The sequence below is a fragment of the Littorina saxatilis genome, linkage group LG2 (genome assembly GCF_037325665.1).
Source record: "Littorina saxatilis isolate snail1 linkage group LG2, US_GU_Lsax_2.0, whole genome shotgun sequence".
Lineage (NCBI taxonomy): Eukaryota > Metazoa > Mollusca > Gastropoda > Littorinimorpha > Littorinidae > Littorina > Littorina saxatilis.
This window is the reverse complement of record NC_090246.1, coordinates 31,892,240-31,906,418: the sequence shown is the minus strand read 5'-3', so window position 1 is coordinate 31,906,418 and position 14,179 is coordinate 31,892,240. Positions and strand designations below refer to the sequence as shown.

General features: G+C 42.5%; 1 protein-coding gene across 2 annotated transcripts in view; it reads right to left on the bottom strand.

Moving 5' to 3' along the window:
• Positions 1-14,179, bottom strand: part of LOC138958773 (uncharacterized) — a 78,320-nt gene that overhangs the window by 43,983 nt on the left and 20,158 nt on the right. The window contains exon 1 of one of the 2 annotated variants that reach the window (XM_070330057.1): positions 13,339-13,496. The exons of the other annotated variant lie outside the window; for it this stretch is intronic. The gene's annotated coding sequence lies outside the window, so the exon portion shown is untranslated. Of the gene's footprint in view, positions 1-13,338; positions 13,497-14,179 lie in introns of those variants that run through there. 2 annotated transcript variants of the gene reach the window in all.

Below are 14,179 nucleotides of genomic sequence, written 5' to 3'. Positions count from 1 at the left end.
CCTTAAGCTCCACGAACGTACGTGTGTTTGTCCAATTTTCTCGTACCTTAAAAGGTCTTACTTGAGTGCGACTACATGACATTCCTGACGACTTACTCCCCCCTTCCAACTTAGTTGCCCCCTCCCCCGGATCCCGCCCCACCCCACATTCCTAGCCATCCTTTTCATGAACCTTTCCCCCTCAGCTGTAATTCGATCTGACCTGACTTGCCATAAATAAATCCCATGGCTGTTAACCAAAGTCCTAAAGAAGTAGACCGACAGACACACTCTAAAAGCTACATCCCCGCCTCCATGCATACTCATGTACATGTAGGCCTACTGACTTTGTGCTCTCAAAATACTGAAACCTGATTAGTAACCAGAACAGGTCTGTACTGGATGGTATAAACCGGGGTTAGACATTTTTGAAACCCCTTTTAAGACCTCCACACTTCTAAGAAAATCAGGTCTTACAAGGCAGTTAGTCTTAAAATGAAGCTTTATCTACAGCGGTTATGAATTCTTTCTTTATTTATTTGGTGTTTAACGTCGTTTTCAACCAGGAAGGTTATATCGCGACGGGGGAAGGGGGGAGATGGGATAGAAAGGTTCATGATGTTGTTCTATTGCTTAGTCAGTCCTAGAAATAATGTCCTAGACCTGTCTTACCTTGCTGTTATCAGTATTTTTGCCCTCTTTCATTACGATGCTATGGTATTTCTGTGGGTCTCCACATGTGTTTGTTTATAAGGCGGAAGTGACCTCCCCTTGTACACAATAGGCCCTCAGAGGAAGCCTATGGACAGACTAGAATAGAACATGCACATAACACAGAATGTCTGCACAGCACACACACACACACAGCAATACAGCACACCGTCTTGTACCTCCTTCTGCCCTGCCGAAGTCGGGGTATCCTTTTTAATCCACCGAACAATTAATATCCACAGCCATGTGTGTCTCCTGCCTCCGAACACACACGCTACAGAGCTCGACTCGATGTGCGCAGTTTCGTATAAAAATTATTTTCCAAAATTCCCCACTGTGTTTTATAAAATAATCATATTATGAAAGCACATACATTCTTATCTTAGTTGTTATGTATTCATTGTTAGTAAACATCGGCATTATTCATGTTTTACTTTAAACGCAATCATTGTTATTTATAGATCACAGGCACCTGATGTAAGTAGGTCACACACGTGTAAATGTTGTGCCCAGTCCTTGTTTTTGTTTCTGTTATTATTTTAGTTAGCAGGTCTAGTTGAGCACGTATTAAGTATCATGTACCCACTACTAGTCATTGTGCATTTTAGTTAATGGACTGATGATGTCATTTGTATGGAGTCGACGCACGTGCGAGGATATGTATGTGTGGGAGGGGGGGGGGGGGGCGCGGGAGATGGAAGCTTGCTGTATGTTATGTAATGTATATATTGTGTGTGATACGTGGAAATGTGATACTATTTATTTGCATGTATGATACAGGTACAAATGTGATAATTGTAGGCTTATACTAGTGATTACTGTGTGTGATACATGAAATGTGATATGAATGCTGTTTTTATATGTTATACTCTTACTTTCTCCCAAGCGCAAGACAAATTCTTCTATGAAAATTGAAGCCAATAAAATTTGAGTTGAGTTGAGTTGAGTTGAGCCACTTGTCAATTGCTTCTTGTTCACAAAAGCTTCAATCAAAAATATGCTCCAGGGGCCTGCAACGTAGTACAATATAATTATATTACCTTACTGGGAGAATGCAAGTTTCCAGTACAAAGGACTTAACATTTCTTACATACTGCTTGACTAAAATCTTTACAAAAATTGACTATATTCTATACAAGAAACAAGGAGAAACAGAATCCGTTAGTCGCATCTTACGACATGCTGGGGAGCATCGGGTAAATTCTTTCTCGTCTCAACCAATATGGGACTCCCCCTAACCCGCGGGGGGTGCGGTTATGAATAGACATTTAAGAAAAACACGGTCTTAAGAAGGGGGGAGTCTTAATTTGGCGTGTCTTAAGGGGAGAAGGGGATCCATTTTATGAGTCCGAACGTCACACTTTTCATGCGGCAAACGAACCGATTTTGTGACGACAGGGCTATCAGAACAAAATGGTTGTGTTGCGTTTGGTAAAGCAGTATTTTGTCCTTCTACGGAGCAACATTATGCTTGAGACGAGCACGTTTTATAGACTTTTCATCTGCTTTCAACACAATACAACCTCACCTGCTTGTTCAAAAACTGCTTTCTTACAACGTCACTCCCAGACTCGTCCTTTGGATCACACAGTTTCTAGTGAACAGAACCCAGTCCGTCCGTTTCCATAGCGCACTTTCATCCATAGTTAGTACTTCTACTGGAGCCCCTCAGGGCACAGTATTGTCTCCAGTTCTGTTCACATTATACACTAACGATTGTCAAGGCACTGTTACGACCCCTCTTGTGAAATATTCTGACGATTCTGCCCTTGAAGACCTGTCTGACTCCGATTCTGTTTATTTTTCTGAAGTTCAAAATTTCAGCTCCTGGTGTAAAGATAACTATTTAGCCCTAAATGTGACAAAAACAAAAGAGCTAGTTATTGACTTTCGCAAAAACCCAGCTACAGTTTCAGATTTGTACATAGATGGTGTGAAAGTTGAGCGAGTGACTGAATACAAATATCTCGGTACAGTCATTGACAACAAACTAAATTTCTCCTCAAACACTAAAGCTATCCACAAGAAGTGTCAGTCAAGAATCTACTGCTTACAAAAGCTCAGAAGTCTGAACATCAACAGCCGCATCCTCCAAACATTCTATACTTCATTCATTGAATCCATTCTCACTTTCTCTTTCATCTGCTGGTATGGAGGTCTGTGTGTGAAGAGTAAGAATGTGCTTGGGCGGGTGGTGAACACATGTGGTAAGATTGTGGGGGTGAGACAGGAAGGACTGACTGTGCTGTATGAACGACGTGTGGTGCGAAAGGCCCGCTGCATCATCCAGGATAGTAGTCATGTGCTCGCTCACCACTTTGAGGTCCTGCCCTCAGGACGTCGCCTCCGCACTCCCAGATTCCGCACGCTCAGAACTAAGAACAGTTTTATTCCAAAGTCAACTGGCTTTTTAAATACCTAAGTTAATTAAAACTAGTATGTGTGCCGGTGAACATATGCACTGATTTCTGTGATGAATATTTTTTATATTCTTTGATGTGCACCCTTATGCTGAGTGTGATAACCCTCGAATGACTAGTCCTGTGATAAATATTGTTCAATGACATATCTAGTCCTGTGATAATGATAGTTTTTAGCGGTAAACTTTTAGCTAAAGCTGACGGCAATTTACCTATTTGGAATCATGTTACTATTCCTGTTAGTGTACATATGCGTGCGCGAGTGTAGTATGCTTCGTATGGTATTTTTATCTGTTGTCTTATTATTTGTTTTGTCTTTTAATGTGCACCACACTGAAATTTCTCTGTATGAGATAATAAAGTATTCGTATTCGTATTCGTTTTGTACTGTGTTCCAGAAATATTTCTTCGGTACCAATCGCTGGTATTTCGAGGTAATGGAATTCCACCATGCTGCACTGAGAGTGTGACAGATCCTGTGTCACCCATATATCTTCCAAACCTATTGTTTAGCCGAAGGGATCGATTTCGTTTATTCAAAAAGAAGTGGGATAAGGGCAGAGCTGTTATTCAAACTTCTTGTTCCACAAAAGGAAGTACAATAAATGTCACAATGCAGTGTCGAACACGTAACAGGTTCATTGTCACTGATTATACAGATAAGATTTTCCCCCCAAATCACTGTTTTCTCACAGAATCGACTTCGTTTTATTCAAAGCGAATAAGGATAAGGGCAGAGCAGTTATTTCAAACGTCGGCTTTCACAAGGGAAACACAATGAATTTCACCGTGCTGCATCGAGAACACAACAGACCTCACTGTACCGATAAGATCTTCTCAAACCATTGTTTTCTCAAAGGATCAATTTCGTTTTATTCAAAGCTAAGTAGGATAAGGGCAGGGTTGTTATTTCAAACGTCTGGGACACATTATTTCGCCATCAACTGAAGCAGGAATCTAACGCAGCAATTCAGACCACTGCAGGGAAAGCCCGGGAAGAGGGAGAAATGGAGAAAGCGAAAAGGCCAAAGCGTCATTGTTTGCTCGTCGGTACCTGAGGGAAATACATCAATTTAGACAAGAGGAGGGGAAGACAACTCGACAGGACACAGATCCCATTAACCTCGAGATCTCTCACGTGACATCAGACAATGACGGATGTGACGCAGTTGTTTTGCCAACCGCCATTTTGTTTTGTCGATGCCAACCAAACGCTGCAAACGCTGAGCATAAATCTACCCAGATATTCACACCAACCTTTTCGATGCTCAACATGCATGATTCATTATACCAATATTCTTAAACCTTTGCATTGCATAATTCATTATTACAACTCTACCTAGGGCATCACGCAGTAGTTATAGCCCTTGCTCACCATGCAAATTCCGTTAGCGGTAAAAAAAAAAAAAAAAAAGGAAAAAAAAAAGAACAGATAATATGCAACGTCTTTGTAAAATCACAAAGAAGAGATGAAATTGACGTGACACAAACAAAAAAGTAATGAAACTGTTGTTCTATTCGTTCAAAAAGAAGTTCTGGAGTGGTAATTGGTAATACAGTGGTACCTTCGATGAAAGGACACCCTTGGGACCAGCCAAAAGTGTCCCTACATTGCAGGTGGCCTGTCATGACAGGTATATTTTGGTAGAGATAATGGACAAAGGGACGCCAGAAAGTGTCATTTTAAGGAAGGTGTCCTCTCATCAGAGGGGCCACACATCGCAGGTAATGTACATGTAATTAATGGCATCCAGACAAAATTCAGGCATCAAAATATCGCTAAATACTCTCAGCTAAAACCAAGCTCAGTTTAAACAGCGTCATGGCGGCACAACAACAAGTGCAAATAAATCCATATGGAGAAACCCTCTGGTTTAAAAGAAAGGTCAGAGAAAATTCAACCTGTTGAATAATGACAGTGGTCCTTCAGGGGGAAAAAGCTGCTGTCGAGGATGGTAATATGATGGCTATTCAGGAATTTGAAAGTGTCGATGACCCTCGAGAATGAATATTTTGTAAAGGAGAAATGCAAGACATTCAAAATCGTTGCATGGTGAGAATCTTTGAAGCTTAATTCATGTGTGTGAGTGGCTGAGAAGAGAAGGGGTAGGGGTGTGAAGTCCGGGGCGTGGACGAGGGAGGAGGGGGGGGGGTGGGGGGTGGGGGATGGGATTTGAACTGTCTATGTTCCGCAGATTTTGGGGCGCAAGCCATCCAATCACTACACCATGCAGGTGACCGTTCATCTAAACGCATTCCTTTTCACAGTCTATCCCGAAGGCACACTTTTCACCAGTGCTTTTAACGGGGAAAACCTGCCTCCATCAAAAGTCCTTCAGTGAAAGAAGCTAAACACTCAGAGAAACCTTACACTGTCCACAGCGATGCGTCATATTCCAAGTCACACCTCTTCGTCCAGTCGTCACTTCAGCAGGAAGGAAACGCTAACGTTCCTTCAGTCCGAGGGAAAAAAAAGGAAAGCTATCCACGTTGAAGGGGATGCCAAATACTCCGGAGGACACCGGACAAGCCATCGGTGAAGCGTTTCCTTGATGAGGGTGGTGAGCTGCACAGCTTTGAAGGCACAGTCCTTTCCGTGTAAACGATTTGACTTGCCGTCTCAGATCTGGCCAGACGCGGATACGTTTACATGGGATACGTTTTACATGGGATACGTTTACATGGGATACGACCATCCCTCCACTTGGGCACATGCTACAAATCAAGAGTCTGGCATGGGAGCTTGCTGTGCTGGGTGCGATTAACAAAATAATTAATGACACAAGGGCCAATCTACGAAATCACCAGTGGATCATCTTACAGTGTTAGATAATCCACTTGTGGCACAATTAATTCATTGAAAAAAAAATCGCCATTGTGCACTGGAAGCAGTTAGAATGTTGATTTCAGTCCATATTAAACTGGATGGATTTTGTTGTCCCAAGTTAAATCCTGGGCAGATCTGAAATAAAAAGCCGAACAGTTTCCACGGGAAGGACTTTGCCTTTAATACGGCCAAGGATGTGCACGTCCGAGAGGACTGGCACAGGAGACGATCCAATTTGGACAAATATTGGAATCGATTTTTGGGCGGGTGGCATACAACGACCAAATCAACGAAGCGGAAACTGTGGCGAGTCCTGATCGTCATCTGTGAATGATGGTTCCGGTAGAGGTGGTGACGAGCTATTGGTAGGGGTGGGTAAGAGGTGATGATGGGGTCATGGTGGTAGTGGTGGTGGTTTTGGAGGTGGAGGTTATGAACGGTAAGCAGCTCAGGGCTTAGTATAGGGGTGTGGACGTAGAGGAACACGAGCATATACCCTAAAGGCTAGGACATAAATTTGTGTTGCACAGAAAAAATAAATCTTGGGTTTGGTTTGATTAAGGTAGGGATCAGGTCAAGGTGCTAGTTTGTCAAGACAGTTTTGTAAGTCGAGTTCGTTGACGACACCGTACCTACACTCGTTTTTTCCCCACAGCATTGGCCACACACAAAAACAGGAAGAAAGAAAGGAGCAACGAAAGGACAAAATAAAATAACATTGATGGCCGATAATTTTTAACGAAAACAACACAAAAACAAATCAGCCCATATTTTGCGTGCCTTAATTTGATAATTGCGAGATTAACCTATACGTCATTCCTGCTTTTTCCTCTTTTGACAAATTCAACAGCACCAAAGCTAATCTTCTCCTCGTAATACTCAGTTATGTATCTTGTTTGTTCACTTAAAAGACCGATATATCAAGGTTCTTGTGAGTGTGTTGTATTTTATTTTATTACACGTTCTATCAATGAGCCTACCTGGTTATTTAAACCACCGTAATTAACGCATGGTCAGTATTCACTGAGGGTGCATGAATTTAATTTTAAGAGCAGAACTTTTTGTCTCTGTCATTGTGTTTGGAGGCGTCATTTTGCAGCAGGGTTTGCACACGATGAGAGAATATTAATCTCCAGTGGCTGACAATACCCTGATAATAGCAATTCCCATCAGAGCTGGCTAGGAATTATTTTTCGTGATGAAAACCACCCCAAGGCCATCAATCTCGCTTTTTCTCGACTTTGTTTCTCGTGTTTTTTGTCTTTTCACGATGGCATGTTTAAGTGAGCATTTCAAAGCTTAATGTGAAATCCATATGCATTACGAAGAAGATAAAAATGCCAAGAGACTGATTGTCTTTCGCTTGAAACGCGAAAGGGTATTTTTACATGGTGGTGTAAAAATGACGTGAGACTGATCTTCGCTTTCAACACTGATAGGATTTTTGTCTGGAAGCTCATCAACTTTGCTACTGCCACAGAGAGAGAGAGAGAGAGAGAAAGAGAGAGAGAGAGAGAGAGAGAGAGAGAGAGAGAGAGAGAGAGAGAGAGAGAGAGAGAGAGACAGAGAGAGAGAGAGAGAGAGAGAGAGAGAGAGAGAGAGAGAGAGAGAGAGAGAGAGAGAGAGAGAGCTGTTCAGTTTATGATGAGTGATCATTGTGAACTTTAGTTAGTTCTATGGATTCATCTGTTCAGATCGGAGTATTACATTAGAATTTTGGAGAGACAATAGATCGACTTTTGTCATTATAAAACTATCATTCACTCAAACTCTCGTGATACCTGTGTCGATCTGACAGAATAACGGAAACGCGTCTTTATTTCTTTTGAATTAAAACAACAAGTATCTATTAAGTCGCCTTGACAGACACAAATATTTCGGCTAACATCCCATAGAATTCTAAAATCATTACAATTGTATCTCATCATTTCAAGCATTACATCTTGGCAGAACAAATATATAATTATAGCTATTCTTTTCAATCGACACAGGCATCTAATTTGAATAATAGCACATTTTAAGGCAGAATTTAAGACGGAATGTCTAACCAATCTTGCGCATGAACATATCGCATTCACCTGAACATTTGGGTAGAGTGGGCTTTAAAATAACGTTATGGGTACCACATTACTCATAACGGATGTCAAAAGCTTGGGTCGATTTTGCGAACCTGGTTGGAAGCCCAGGAGGTATAATCTTGCCGGAAGCTTAGCGTTTTGTAAAATCTGATATGCCGACCAAATATTCAGCTGAATCACGCAAAGAAGATTAGATTCAGTGTTGGCTAGAATCGGAAGTGCATCAAAAAGTGCCCCCTTCCTACGTCCCGCCCCCCGCCGCTGCCCCCCCCCCCCCTCAATTCCCGGCACATACAAACAAATTGAATCAAACACAATGGTATCTCGCACGAACACAACATTCTCTCCCCATCCAATTCAGACAGACATAGACACAGACACAGACACACAGACACACGCAGACACACAACAACAACACACACACACACACACGCACGCACGCATGCACACACGCACGCACGCACGCACGCACTCTAGCACACATACACACACACGCACACACACATACACCGACATACACGTCACACATACAGACAGACCCCCCCCACCACACACTCACACACACACAAACCCAGACAAACTGTAATCCAGGATCTGAAACGATTCAAAATGTTCACCCCGAATCACGCGAAGACACATTCAAATCGATGTGCTGAAAGAAAGAAAAGTCTGCGCCACGACGACAGCGCATGATGCGATCAAGGGTAAACGGCAACGCCCGGCCGTGCAACCAATGGGATCTTTTCAGTATAGTGTTTCCACTGCGCATGACGCTTGAAACAGGAAGTAGGATTGATTCTATACCATTGGGTTGAATTCGAGTACCCCTTTACTGTCAAAGTTCTCACGAGAAACTGTAAACTGAGACCAGGAAGAGCTTTTGGGAATTTCTACTCGATTGATGAGTAAGATTTATATGTGTAACCGGTCAGGATAATAGCCGGGTTCTTGAGTACTGATAGATTTGTAGTAAGACATATACAGAACGGGCCAGGAAACATCCGGGTTCTTTGTTCTCAATGTACCTTTTTTGCTTTGCACACATGTTTTGTACTCTAGTCTATATTCCTTTGCATTACCCTTTACTTTGTTATTTCATCCATTTTTGTTGATTTTGCTTAAAGTTAAGTAATATTTGTTTTGAGTCTAAGTGAATTGTCTTTTTATGTATGTGATGAGTTAGTTTACTTTTGTTAGCTTTAAATACTTATGAACCCAAAACCGAATAAAAACCATGAAATGCTTCAACCTTGAAACCTTGAAGTCTGGTACACATGTTCTATTTTGTGTCTCAAAGCGAAGACTGCATGAACGCTGTGATTTTTATGTTAGGTCCTGGATATCACTCTACAAAATTAATGCATGCGCAAGCGTGTCAAATGAATAATTTATTGAGGAAGGAAAAACGACAAGAAAAAAAGAACACGACAATTAAAATCGAATGGAGAAAATGAAATCAATTGCTACGTAACAAGTAAGTGCATGGTGATATTTGAGAACGATACCCAATTCATATTAGTTGCTCGCTCGTACGGCACAGGCTTGTTGTATACAGGCAGTCCCTTTGTGTACATTTTCAGCTTCGCAAAATGCGTTGCATTTAAAGTGGCTTGAGTTCACGTACTTGGTTGGTTTTTTTAATAATCGGAGACACTTATAGAATTCGAGGTGACATATGGCTTAACCTCATGTGCAGAAAGAGAAGAAGCCACAATTGCACCTTCTATTTTGTAAATCGGCAGTTCTCTCCTTTAGAGACGGAGGAGGTGGGTGGGGGAGTGGTGGGGGTGGGGGTGGGGGGGGGTGGGGGTGGGGGGTGAGAGTGGGATGGTCAAGAACACGACTGAACACGAACATAACAGAGTGGAATGGCCTTGAGTGACAAAGGAAACTATCGCTCTGGCCTCTGTCGTAGTGTTTCCGAAATAAATATTCGCCTTAGAAGAGTTAGAAGAGCAAATTTGACGATTTCAAGCGACTTTAACGCACATAAAACTATGAAACATTTCTCGGTTTATTCCCGATGGAAGAAACAAGAGACGGAACGGAAGGAAGCAACCCCTATTCGCCGTCACAAGACCTGCAACCTCAGTCCAGCGATGTTAAGATATAATGGTCCTTTGTCATACCACTATGACACATTTCTAGGTTGATTCCTGATGGAAGGAACAAGAGACGAGACGGAAGGAAGAGAACCCTACTCGCCGCCACTTGACCTGCAACCTAGCTTGGTCAAGCGATCTCAAAGATATTATAATGTTCCTTTGTTATACTTAAATAGTAGGTGTCTGAATTTCAAGCGAGTGGGTGAGAGGGTGAAAGTGTGTGTGTGTGTGTGTGTGTGTGTCACAGTGTGTATATATGTGTGTGTGTGTGTGTGTGTGTGTGCGTGTGTGTGTATGTGTGCGTGTGTGTGTATGTGTATGTGTGTGTGTATATGTATGTGTGTGCACGGTGTGTGTGTGTCTGTCTGTCTGTCTGTGTATCTGTCTGTGTGTATGCATAATGTGTGTGCATGGGTCTCTGTCTGTGTCGGTTTTTGCGTGAGTGTTAGTGTCTGTGCGCCTACCTCTGTGCGCGTCAGTGTGCGCGCATGTGCGGGAGAGACAAAGAGAGCTCATTGATGTGACGGTACCAGAAGTGGAGAGACAGAAACAGAACTAGAGAGACAGAGAGACAGAGATCGAGGTGCACGTGAAAGCAAATTGGTTCTCCGAGTTCTATGACTCATCACAGCGTGCATCAACCTTGGCAGCTACGGAGCGTAATAATATTTATGTGGTGTTGAACACCCACACGTCCTTCGATCGAAAAAGGTGGGGGGGGGGGGGGGGCGAGAGAGAGAGAGAGAGAGAAAGAGAGAGAGAAAACTAGAAAGAGAGAGAAAACTAGAAAGGGAGAGATAGAGGGGAGAGAGAGAGAGAGAGAGAGAGAGAGAGAGAGAGAGAGAGAGAGAGAGAGAGAGAGAGAGGACTGGCAAAAAGCGAGAGAAGTGAAGGAGAGCGAAATAGAGAGAGAGAGAGAGAGAGAGAGAGAAAGAGAGGGAGGGAGTGAGGGAGGAGAAAGAGGAAGAGAGACAGATCGAGAGAGAGGGGGAGGCGAAGAGAGAGAGAGAGAGCGCGAGAGAGAGAGCGCGAGAGAGAGAGAGCGCGAGAGAGAAAGAGACAGAGAGAGACAGAGAGAGAGACAGAGAGAGAGACAGACAGACAGACAGAGACAGAGACAGAGAGAGAGAGAGAGAGAGGGAAGCGAAGACAAAACAAGTCGCGTAAGGCGAAATTACTACAATTAGTCAAGCCGCTGTGTCGAACTCACGGAATGAAACTGAACGCACTGTATTTTTTTCACCAAGACAGTACAGCTTCGTCAATCCCCGCGAGAAGGAAATCGCTCACCTCCCACGTGCAAAACGCAGTGATATGCACACGCCAGAATAGCGCGGTAGCGTATTGTGCTAAGCAGGAAAGCGCGCTTTTCTGTATTCGTGTTAACTTTCTGAGCTTGTTTTGAAAACAACCTATTATATCTATATGTTTTTGGAATCAGGAAACGATAAAGAATAAGATGAAATCATTTTTGGATCGATTTCTTAAATTTTAATCGTAAGACTAATTAATCTATTTTTGTTAATTGTGATCGCATTTTAAGAGTAAACATGACATATGTATGTATTTTTAGATTCAGAATGTCATGAAGAATACGATGCAATCAATTTTAAATCTGTTTGCGAAAAATCGATTTTAATGACAACTTTAATGAGCAAACTCATAAATTGATTTGTAAGCCTCCAAGCTGAAATGCAATACCAAAGTCCGGGCGTCGTCGAAGACTACTTGACCAAAATTTCAACCAATTTGGTTTAAAAATGAGAGCGTGACAGTGCCGCCTCAACTTTCACGAAAAGCCGGATATGACGTCATCAAAGACATTTATCTAAAAAATGAAAAAAACATCTGGGGATATCATACCCAGGAAGTCCCATGTAAAATTTCATGAATATCGGTCTAGTAGTTTTCTCTAAATCGCTCTACACACACACACACACACATACACCACACCCTCGTCTCGATTCCCCCCTCTACGTTAAAACATTTAGTCAAAACTTGACTAAAATTAATGTAAAAAAAAGAGAGAGAGAGAGAGAGAGAGAGAGAGAGAGAGAGAGAGAGAGAGAGAGAGAGAGAGAGAGAGAGAGAGGGGAGGACGGCAAGAGGAGAAAAGAGTTCTGTGCACCGTTCGTTTCTTGGGTGTTAATTTTCATGGAAATGGTTTTCCGGTTTCCATTCAGAGAGTTCCTCGTTGTTTCATGTCCTCCGGGCTAGAACGGAAGATAACTGATGGGTTTTGATTAAAAAAAAATATTGTTTTCCAATATTGCAGTTATGCATCGCCACAGCCACAAGAGTGATATGCATTTAATCCTTTCGAATTTTTTTTTCCCAATTACAAAATTTGAAAATTAGCTGCAAGAACATTTGTCAGTGTTTACGCTGGTTAATGAATCGATGAATATAAAGTTCGTGTTATATTTAATTATTTTTAATAAGCTTGGGGTATTACTTCGGTGTTTATGTTGTTCACTTGTTACTTTGACAGAAAAGTTATGAGATAAATACATTGCGTTGGCGTATATATGATTTTTGTTTTGCAACGCTTGCTGAGGTCAAGTCAATAGACAAAGATTCTGATCATTTAAATGTTGTATGTCACTTTTCACAAAATATGTCTGGAGTGTCTTTCACTATTTTGAACTAAATGTTTTATTGGTGATAGTTATCACATAAATCATATTAATGATATTCTTCGTTGAAAACACCCATATTGAAAAACAAAATAAAAACTCTTACGCTTGACACTTGACACTTGACACAAAAGCCAAAAGGACAACAAAAGGACAAAGCAGCACTAGCAGGCACCAACAAATTTGTGTGTGTGAGTTTTTGTGTGATGGTGTGTTTTCGTGTGTTTGTGTTTTCGTGTGTGTGAGTTTTCGTGTGTGTTTGTGTACGTGCGTGCGTGTGTGTGTGTGTGTGTGTGTGTGTGTGTGTGTGTGTGTGTGTGCGCGCGCGCAGCTGCATGTGTACGTGTGTGTATGTGAGCGTTCGACGTTCGTGCGTGCGCGCTAGTGTTTGTGTGTGTGCGCGTGCGTGCGACCGTCCGTGCGAGCATGTGTGCGCCTCTGCCAATGTCTGTGGCTCTGGCTGTTTGTAAAAAAAAAAAAAAAAAAAATCATTACTGAAACGAAAACGACGGAGATGTGACTTCAAAAGAGCAGAGCAACACGGTAATTGGTTAGGAGAAGAATTGATCAACCGTCACTTACCGGACAAAAAGTGGTGGCCTCTGTCAGGGTTTCCAGACAACGTGTCTTCCGCCGCTCTGCAGGGATCTGTCACGAGTTGTCTTGCACTAAGCAAGCCTATAAGTATTGCTGACGATTCTTATGAGCTTCCCTGTACTTTCACTATGGCTAAAACTAGCCTGGCTGTCCTTTACACTTCCTGCTATTAGTCACTCGTTATGTGACGGCTAGCGCACAAGAAAACCTGTTATATTTGCTTTTTAATGTTTTTAATGTTTTTAAATTTTCGTTTACAAAATGAGTTTTAAAGCCACCAGTAGAACATACGATGTTGAACAACATGCCAGCAGCAGATTTATCCTATCTTTCTTAGTTTGGAAATTCTTTGGAAAGTCAGATGTATGAATGAAAGTCGCTTGTTCATTTCGATGCTTGTTATTCTCTGAAGTGTTGGGAGTTTGGTTCCGCAGAACTCTCATGATTGTTGCACACCAGCGTCCGATGTGGTATGCATTTAGAGCGCTTATTTCCCTTTGTTTCTCGAATCTGGAAATTCTGAGCTTCTGAATGCAGAAATCATGATTAAAAGTACAACTCTTCAGCGAGGGTCACCATGGGGGGGGGGGGGGGGGGGGGGGGGGGTCTGTGCACGTGCACGTTGAGGCCAAAAGTGCCATGCATGGTGATCCACGGTGCACGTTACGAAAAAGCTCCATGCACGGTGCTGCACGCCGGACCTCTGTGCACGGTGCACGCTACGAGAATTTCCCCATTCCCATGCACGTTACGTCCAAAAAGCCCGGTGCACGTGGTAAAGCATCGCCCCCCCCCCCCCTCTTCAGCCCTCTCCAGAACGACACAC